The sequence below is a fragment of the Phyllobates terribilis genome, unplaced genomic scaffold (genome assembly GCF_046119375.1).
Source record: "Phyllobates terribilis strain yellow unplaced genomic scaffold, ASM4611937v1 Scaffold_1__5_contigs__length_1240528914, whole genome shotgun sequence".
Lineage (NCBI taxonomy): Eukaryota > Metazoa > Chordata > Amphibia > Anura > Dendrobatidae > Phyllobates > Phyllobates terribilis.
In genome coordinates this window covers 559,152,121-559,162,733 of record NW_027362761.1, presented here as the reverse complement: position 1 = coordinate 559,162,733, position 10,613 = coordinate 559,152,121, and the positions used below count along the sequence as shown (strand labels likewise).

Sequence of the window (10,613 nt, the reverse complement as noted above, 5' to 3'; positions counted from 1 at the left end):
GGGTGGATCGCGATTCCACCCGCGGCTGTTGCGGGCACATGTCAGCTGTAAGAATCAGCTGACATGTGCCCGGTTCAGTGCGGGCTCACTGCCGGAGCCCGCGCTGAACCTGCCTTTCCGACCTGGTGCATACTATTACTGACCAGGTCGGGAAGGGGTTAACCATTAGCATGCCACCGGAGCACACCTTTAACCATTAGTGTGCCACCGGAGCACACCTTTAACCGTTAGTGTGCCACCGAAGCACACCTTTTTCCATTAGCATGACACCGGAGCACACCTTTTCCCGTTAGCATGCCATCGGAACACACCTTTAAGCCTTAGCATGCCACCGGAGCACACCTTTAACCGTTAGCGTGCCACCATAGCACACCTTTTCCCGTTAGCATGCCACTGGAGCACGCCTTTAACCGTTAGCATGCCACCAGATCACACCTTTTCCCGTTAGCATGCCACCGGAACACACCTTTAAGCCTTAGCATGCCACCGGAGCACACCCTTTCCCGTTAGCATGACACCGGAGCACACCTTTAACCATTAGCATGCCACCAGAGCACACCTTTAACCGTTAGCGTGCCACTGGAGCACACCTTTTCCCATTAGCATGCCACTGGAGCACATCTTTTGCCGTTAGCTTGCAACCGGAGCACACCTTTTCCCATTAGCATGCCACCGGAGGACGCCTTTTGCTACTGGTATGCCAGCGGAGCACACCCTTTGCCGTTGGCATACCATCGCAGCACGCCCTTTCCGTTGGCGTGCCACCGGAGCAGGTGACACCCTTTACCGTTGCAGTGCCATCGAAGCACATCCTTTTGCCGTTGGTGTACCACAGAAGCACACCCTTTGCTGTTGGTGTGCCATGGGAGCACAACATTTGACGTAGGCCTACTAGAGGGGCCCAATATGTCACCTTTTTGTCTACCACCAAGGAACCCTTCTTGGACTTTTTAGCTGTCACCGGGGTGTACTCTCTGACCTTTTTGATTGCTACTGAGGTGCCACTCTTTGGCTGTTTAGCCTGCCATAGGGGTGCACTCTTTGGCCTTATTACTTACCACCGGGGTGAACTACTGGGCTTTTTAGCCTGCCACCGGGGTGCACTCTTTGGCCTTTTTGCCATTAGTGTGCCACCAGAGTACACACTTTGCCATTGTTGTGCCACCGGAGCACACCGTTACCCTTTGGTCTGCCACCGGAGCACACCTTTTGCCATTAGTCTGCCACCGGAGCACACAGATTACCGTTGGTCCGCCACTGAAGCACACCCTATGAGGTTGGCGTGCCACCGGAGCACAACCTTTACTGTTGGTCTGCCACTGGAGCATACCCTTGGCCGTTAGGGTGCCACCAGAGAACACTCTTTACCGTTGGGGTGCCATCGGAGCACAACCTTTACCGTTGGGGTGCCATCAGAGCACACATTGGCAAAAGTACAATGGGCCCCCACATAGAATTCCATAAAGAATAATGGCCCCCACATAACCCTCTATATACAGTTGTGCTCAAAAGTTTACATATCAGGGTAGAATTTTTCCTTTTTTGGCCTTGTTTCAGAGAATATGAATGATAACAAAACAACTTTTTCTCCACTCATGGTTATTGGCTGGGTGAAGCCATTTATTGTCAAACTACTGTGTTTTCTCTTTTTAAATCTTAATGACAACCAAAAACATCCAAATGACCCCTGATCAAAAGTTCACATACCCTGGTGATTTTGGCCTGATAACATGCACAGAATTTGACCCAAATGGGTTTGAATGGCTACTAAAGGTAACATCCTCACCTGTGATCTGTTTGCTTGTAATGAGTGTATGTACATAAAAGCTGAGTGAGTTTCTGAGATTCAGACAGACTCTTGCATCTTGCATCCAGCCACTGACGTTTCTGGATTGTGATTCATTGGGAAAGCAAAAGAATTGTCAACGGATCTACGGGAAAGGGTAGTTGAACTGTGTAATACAGGAAAGGGATACAAAAAAATATCCAAGGAATTGATAATGCCAGTCAGCAGCGTTCAAACTGTGATTAAGAAATGGAAAATTAGGGGCTCTGTGAAACCAAACCACGGTCAGGTAGTCCAACAAAAATTTCGGACACAACTGCCAGGAAAATTGTTCGAGATGCAAAGAAAAACCCACAAATAACATCAGTTGAAATTCAGGACTTTCTGAAAACTAGCGGTGTGGCTGTTTCAAGATGCACAATAAGGAGGCACTTGAAGAAAAATGGGCTGCATGGTTGAGTCGCCAGAAGAAAGCCATTACTGCACAAATGCCACAAAGTATCTCGTCTACAATACGCCAAACAGCACAGAGACAAACCTCAAAACTTCTGGTACAAGGTAATTTGGAGTGATGAGACCAAAATTTAACTTTTTGGCCACAACCATAAACGTTACATTTGGAGAGAGGTCAGCAAGGCCTATGATGAAAGGAACACCATTCCTACAGTAAAACATGGAGGTGGATAGCTCATGTTTTGGGGATGTGTGAGCTACAAAGGCACAGGAAACTTGGTAAAAGTTGAAGGAAAGATGAATGCAGCACGTTATCAGCAAATACTGGAGGCAAATTTGCACTCATCAGCCCAGAAGCTGCGCACGGGGCGTACAGCAGAACAAAGTGAAGGTTCTGGAGTGGCCATCTCAGTCTCCTGACCTCAATATCATTGAGCCACTCTGGGGAGATCTCAAGAGCGCAGTTCATGCTAGACAGCCCAGGAAGTTATAGGAACTGGAGGCTTTTTGCCAAGTAGAATGGGCAGCTTTACCATCTGAGAAAATAAAGAACCTCATCCACAACTACCACAAAAGACTTCAAGCTGTCATTGATGTTAGAGGGGGCAATACACGGTATTAAGAACTGAAGTATGAAAACTTTTGATCAGGGTCATTTGGATGTTTTTGGTTGTCATTAAGATTTAAAAAGAGAAAACACAGTAGTTTGACAATAAATGGCTTCACCCAACCAATAACCATGAGTGGAGAAAAATATTTTTTTGTTATCATTCATATTCTCTGAAACAAGGCCAAGAAAAGAAAAATTCTGCCGGGATATGTAAACTTTTGAGCACAACTGTAGTATAATGAGCCACACATTGCCTTCCATGTAGTATAATTAAATTTTTTGAGCCCCACATAACCTTCCATTTAATATAATAGGTCCCACATAGACTCCATTTAATATAATGGGCCTCACATAGCCTTCCATTTAATAAAATGAGGCCAAAATATCCCTTTATTTAATATAATGGGCACCAAAAAGCCTTCCATTTATTGTATTTTGCCCCACATAGCCATCTATTTAATACAATTGGCCCCACATAACCTTCCATTTAATATAATGGACCCCACATAGCCTTCCATTTATTATAATGGAGCCAAGGTACTCCTCTATTTAATATAATGGGCCAAACATAGCCTTCCTTTTAATATAATTGGCCCCATATAGCGCTTTAATTATTATAATGGGCCCTACATAATCCTTTATTTAATTTAATGGGCCTCATATAGCCCTCAATTTATTATAATAGGCCCCGCATAACTGTCCATTTAATATAGAGGACCCCACAAAACCTTCCAGATAACATAATGGACCCCAATATAGCATTTTTTAATGTATTGGTCCCCACAAAGCCCTCTATTTAATATAATAGGCTCCACATAGCCTTCCACATAATATAATGGGCCCCACATAACCCTCAGTTTAATATCATGGGCCCCACATAGAATTTATTATAATTAAATGAGCCCCACATATCCATTCATTAAATATAATGGGCCACACATAGCCTTTCCTTTAATATAATGGTCCCCACATAGCCATCCATTTAATATAATGGTCCCCACATAGCCATCCATTTAATATAATGGGCCCAACATAGCCGTCCATTTAATATAATGGTCCCCACATAGCTATCCATTTAATATAATGGTCCCACATAGCCATCCATTTAATATAATGGACCCCACATAGCCATCCATTTAATATAATGGTCCCCACATAGCCATCCATTTAATATAATGGTCCCCACATAGCCATCCATTTAATATAATGGGCCCCACATAGCCATCCATTTAATATAATGGGCCGCATATTGCCATCCATGTAATATAATGGGCCCCACATAATATTCCATTTAATATATTGGGCCCTAAATAGGTATTTTTAATATATTGGGTCACACATAGTCTTCCGTTTAATGGGCCAAACATAGCCTTCCATTTAATATAAGGGATCCCACATAGCCCTTTATTTAATATAATGCACCTCATGTAGCCCTCCAATTAATATAATGGGCTCCACATTGCTTTTCATATAATATATTTGGCCTCACATATCTTTTGATTTAATATTTTGGGCCACACATAGCCTTCCAATTAATATAATGGGCCCCACATAAGCTTCCATTTAATATATCGTTCCCCACATAGCTTTTCATTAAATATATTGGGCCCCATATAGCCTTCCAATTAAGATAATGGGTCCTACATAGCCTTCCATTTATTATCATGGGGTCAAAATAGCTTTTCATTTAATATAATGGGCCCCACATAGGCTTCCATTTAATATAATGGGTCCCATATAGCCTTTAATTTAATACAATAGGACCCCCATAGCCTTACATTTAATTTAATTAGCCCCACATATACTTACATTTAATATGATGGGCGCCACAAAGCTTTCCATATGATATAATGGGCCCCACGCAGCCTTCCATTTTATATAACGGGCCCCACATAGGTTTCCATTTAATATAATGGGCCCCACATAAGCCCCCAAGTAATATAATGGGCCCCACATAAGCCCCCAAGTAATATAATGAGCCCCACGTTGCTTTCCATATAAAATAATGGGCCCCACATAGCCCTCCCTTTATTATGATGAGCCCCACATAGCCCTCCTAATATTATAATATATATATACACTGCTCAAAAAAATAAAGTGAACACTTAAACAACAGAATATAACTCCAAGTAAATCAAACTTCTGTGAAATCAAATTGTCCACTTAGGAAGCAACACTGATTGACAATCAATTTCACATGCTGTTGTGCAAATGGAATAGACAATAGATGGAAATTATTGGCAATTATCAAGACACAAATTCATTATTGATGAAATTGATTAAAACCCGATTGTTAAATAAAGTAAAACGGGAGCAATTTATATTAGGTATAGGGTTTAGTAGTAGAGGTAAAAGGCTGCTGGTCCACTGTGGATCTTCTCAAAGCGGATACACTAAGAATTGGCTTCTAGATCAGGGTGATTTTCCTGATGGCGAGGAGGAGAAGTGAATCAGAGGAGTCCAAGAAGGTTGTGGGTGACCCAGGGGGATAGTTCACTCTGAAAAGAGGTGCATAAAGTTTAGGAATTAAAAGGGGAATTGGTAATCGTCAATAAGAATAAGTATTTAAGGTATACCTGCTAAGTTGTCCCAAGATAGGTAGGTGGATGTCCTGGTGGGATAGGGGAGTAGATGTGGTCTTTACAGAAGAGGTACAGCTGACTCAGATATATGTTTTGGTTGTTTATTAGTAAAGGGATCAATCTTAAAGAGAGAGACACAAGAAAAGTTAAAGGAGTACAGAGTCTATTTTTAGGAAGTATAAGGTGGTACAAAGTAAGTTCCCTGGACTCGATATGTACCTGGTATTATTGATCCTAAGACTCTCAGTTGGAGGTAGATGTCCGCATAGGTATGGAGTGGTCCAATGAAGACCTGAACGGGACAATCAATACAGAGTGGGTACTGTGGGGGAATCTTAATTAGGGGTTGCCAATGTGATTTACTGGCTCTATGGACTATTTACCTCTTTTGTGTAGCTATATTATATAGGAGGCTGATAAGGGTCTTTTGGATCGTGACGTGCCTTTACAGGAGTATTGGCTGTCTCCTAAGTGCCTCAGATTGAAAATTGGTAATGTGTACTGGTCACTTAGAAACTGGTCACCTCACGACGTGAGGTGCTGGAATGTAAAATAGGAGAAATGTGGGTGATGGAGGCAAGGTCCAAAGTCTATACTGTGGGGAAAAGAGAGCAGTGATACTCACAAGGACGTTGAGTCAATACACAGAGTCGGCGTGTATAGGGTCACGATGATTCCTGGGGTATGCAGCTGACGGCAGAGCACGGTGAAGATGGCAGAAAGATGTCCGCGGCTTCGGTCCCAGAGTGCCGCGTGCCAGGTAGTAAGAAAGTGCCCCGCTGCGTCACGCCGATTGAGGGTTTGTACTTACAGGTCTGTACTTGCAGGTCCGGGCGTGTTTTCAACGATACCGGTTAGAATGGTTGCAGGGTGCCGTGCTGTGTTACCGGAGGATGTAGTCCTTAGGCTGATAGCTGCAGACGCTCAGAGGGGAGCTGTCTGTGTAGAAAGAGGGGAGGAAGCGAGAGTGGAGTCCCTGCCGGTGACTCAACACTCAGGGAGCTTCTCCTGAGCGTGTGGTAGAGGCAGGTCAGGAGGACCTGCAGGGAATACAATCACGTGACAGTCACGTGGTACAAGCTTGTACGGGTGCCTAGTTGGACCAAAAATCTCTACCACACGCTCAGGAGAAGCTCCCTGAGTGTTGAGTCACCGGCCGGGACTCCACACTTGTTCCTCCCCTCTTTCTACACAGACTGCTCCCCTCTGAGTGTCTGCAGCTATCAGCCTAAGGACTACATCCTGCAAGATGCTGTGGTAGCCATGCTGGTTCAGTATGCCTTCAATTTTGAATAAATCCCCAACAGTGTCACCAGCAAAGCACCCCCACACCATCACACCTCCTCCTCCATGCTTCACGGTGGGAACCAGGCATGTAGAGTCCATCCATTCACCTTTTCTGCGTCGCACAAAGACACGGTGGTTGGAACCAAAGATCTCAAATTTGGACTCATCAGACCACAGCACAGATTTCCACTGGTCTAATGTCCATTCCTTGTGTTCTTTAGCCCAAACAAGTCTCTTCTGTTTGTTGCCTGTCCTTAGCAGTGGTTTCCTAGCAGCTATTTTACCATGAAGGCCTGCTGCACAAAGTCTCCTCTTAACAGTTGTTGTAGAGATGTGTCTGCTGCTAGAACTCTGTGTGGCATTGACCTGGTCTCTAATCTAAGCTGCTGTTAACCTGCGATTTCTGAGGCTGGTGACTCGGATAAACTTATCCTCAGAAGCAGAGGTGACTCTTGGTCTTCTTTTCCTGGGGCGGTCCTCATGTGAGCCAGTTTCTTTATAGCGCTTGATGGTTTTTGCAACTGCACTTGGGGACACTTTCAAAGTTTTCCCAATTTTTCGCACTGACTGACCTTCATTTCTTAAAGTAATGATGGCCACTCGTTTTTCTTTACTTAGCTGCTTTTTTCTTGCCATAATACAAATTCTAACAGTCTATTCAGTAGGACTATCAGCTGTGTATCCACCAGACTTCTGCACAACACAACTGATGGTCCCAACCCCATTTATAAGGCAAAAATCCCACTTATTAAACCTGACAGGGCACACCTGTGAAGTGAAAACCATTTACGGGACTACCTCTTGAAGCTCATCAAGAGAATGCCAAGAGTGTGCAAAGCAGTCATCAAAGCAAAAGGTGGCTACTTTGAAGAACCTAGAATATAAGACATATTTTCAGTTGTTTCACACTTTTTTTGTTAAGTATATAATTCCACATGTGTTAATTCATAGTTTTGATGCCTTCAGTGTGAATGTACAATTTTCATAGTCATGAAAATACAGAAAAATCTTTAAATGAGAAGGTGTGTCCAAACTTTTGGTCTGTACTGTATGTACACATATATACACACACTTCCCCTCTGCAAAATATATATACACATATACACACACAGCCCCTCTGTAAAATATATCTACACATATACAGTATACACACACACACACACACTGCCCTTCTGCAATATACAGGGTGGTCCAAAAGTAGGTGGACAGAAAGGCTATGTGCCCACGATGCAGAAATGAAGCAGAAAATTTCTGCAGCATTTCTGCATCTCCCTGGCAGAAAAAACGCATGCGTTTTTCCTGCAGAATACATGCGGAATACATGCGGATTCACATGCGTATCCACATGCGTTAACGCATGTGTTTGCGCATGCGGACTGACAAGCACTTTCCAGGCGATAGCATCACTTGGAAAGTGCTTGACAACTAGGTCACACTATATAAATCCATGCAAACAGCATGGATTTATACAGTGTGACCGTAAAAATAAAAAAATAAAGCTATACTTACCGATCCCCCGCCGCGTGAGCTGTCGCGTGTGTTGTCGTGCTACTTCCGGGTTGCCGGCATCTCGCGAGACAGGCTGCAGTCACATGACCGCGACGTCATCTCAGGTCCTGGAAGGAGAAGCACTGCGCGGGCCGCCGGACAGGTGAATATAAATTATTTATTATTTTATTCTTTTTTTTACAGGTACAATGGTACCCAGGTCTGGATGAGAGTCTCCTCTCCTCCAGAACTGGGTACCATCCGCACATAGAGACGCATAGAATCCGCTTGTACAAATGTACAGACGCGCATTCTATGCGTCTCAATGCAAGTCAATGGCGGCGCTTCCGCTGCGCTTCCGCAAAATTAATGAACATGCTGCGGATTTATGAGCGCTGCAGAAACGCTGCGGAAAAATCCACAGCATGTGCATTGACATTGCGGAATGCAATTGGGGACCATGGGGTGCGGATTACCATGCGTTTTTGATGCGTTTCCGCTGCGGAAATTCCGCAGCATAAACGCATGAAAAACGCATCGTGTGCACGCAGCCAAAGTATAATAGGGTTATGCTTAACGAAATTGAAGAAAATCCAGTAATTTTAGATAACATAATGTGGAGTGATGAAGCTTCTTTCAAATTATCTGGCCATATTAACAGACATAATTGTATTTGCTGGTATAATGAGAACATGAATTTAACATTAGAGCAACAACTAAATGAGCCTGGTGTCAATGTTTGGGGTGGTATTTCAAGTTTTGGTGTTTTAGGACCAATATTTTTTGATGGAACAGTCACAGGAGATAAGTATCTCGAAATTCTAATGAATCAAGTTGTTCCCCAGTTACAGCAACAGCCTAATTCACATGACCTTTATTTCCAACAAGATGGGGCCCCTCCTGATTATTCAAGAGTAGTCCGCGAGTATCTTAATGAAACATTTCCTAATAAATGGATTGGCCGAAGAGGCCCACTTGATTGGACGGCACGTTCACCAGACTTGACCCCAATGGATTTTTTCTTTTGGGGAGGACTCAAGGACAAAATTTATAGTCGAAAACCAAAAAGTGTCAGTGATTTGAAAAATTACATAAGAGATGCATTTCAAGAAATTAATACCCAAAGAGACTTGCGCAAAAAAGTTTGTCGAAGCGTAAGAGGCGACTTCAAAGCTGTGCAAATTGTAATGGAAAACAGTTTGAGCACCTGCGTTGATAAAATTTAAGGGCTTTTGTATTATTGTTCAGAATAAAATTTAATTGTCAATGTTATGCTTGTGTTAGTAAATATTTTGTATATAAATCAAAATAAATGTTATTTTATGGCCACCTACTTTTGGACCACCCTGTATATATACACATATACACACACACTGCCCATCTGAAAAAAAAACCACACACACACACAGAGCCCCTCTGATAAATACACACACAAATATACACACTGCCCGTCTGAATAAAGCAGCTCCCCATGCCAACAAACTGTCTCTAGCCAAACTGTGCCCCCTTTCACATTAATACATTTAATTCTCATCCCCTGCTGGAGCTCTTACCAGTGCCCTCTCCGAGCGCACTGTCTATGTCCCTTTGCAGCCCCGTTGCAGGCAGCAGTGTGATGAGGTCAGTAGGATCATGACGTCATCATACTGCTGTGACTAGCCCAGGGGATGGGGGATGACTCGGTTACCCGGGCCTTTAGCCTTAAGGAGGTCGCGGTGGTCGGCTCCCGGGCCCGTACTCTGGGGTCTCTCTTTAAAAAGGCGTTGATAGATGTTAAGTTTATAAAAGCTCGTGACGCCACCTGTGGCTTCTGGTGAGGATCACCAGCGCTGCGCAGTCCACTGATACCGATGATAAGGCAGCTGGATGGTATAGCTCTCCACAGGTGGAGCTAGGCCTCAGGGCAGGGTATGGACGGGGTATGCAGGACGGAGAGACTCAGCCGGGTCAGAGCAAGAACAGGGACAGACACAATAGTCACTTCAGTACCTTTTACTGATGGAAATTCAGGCACTCCCCGGAGCACTGTAGGGTGAAGGGTGTATGTCCGGATCCTCCCCAATGAGCGGGTTTTGGGCCTCCTGTTCCTTGCTTCTGCATAGTAAGTTTCTGACCTGCCTGGAGCTAGGCCTAACTTTGTCTCTGTCCTGCGCTGGCTGACCTTGTGGTAGGGCCTTTTCTTGGAGTGCACGCTCCCGACCTATGGGGCCTATGTGTCTCCTGGCTCTGGTACGTATCAGCACTTTAGCGATCCTGGGACTTGTAGTCCTCCAGGGATTCCGGTTTTATCTTACTGGGTCGTGGAGATCCCGGTAAGCTTCGGACCCGGTGTCCGGTAAATTCTTCTTCGGGGTGAGCTAGTTAAGCTCCTCTGCCCCCTATGTGCTAACTCTCTCTACTCGCCTTC

The 10,613-nt window shown here is 44.3% G+C and overlaps 1 long non-coding RNA gene across 1 annotated transcript; it reads right to left on the bottom strand.

Annotated features, from left to right (window-relative positions):
- Positions 1 to 5,425: 5,425 nt before the first annotated feature.
- On the bottom strand, positions 5,426 to 5,953 carry LOC141168875 (uncharacterized). The gene is made up of 3 exons (XR_012252278.1): positions 5,815 to 5,953; positions 5,651 to 5,723; positions 5,426 to 5,552 (listed from the first exon to the last, which is right to left on the bottom strand). It is a non-coding gene; the product is annotated as an uncharacterized lncRNA (long non-coding RNA).
- Positions 5,954 to 10,613: the final 4,660 nt, after the last annotated feature.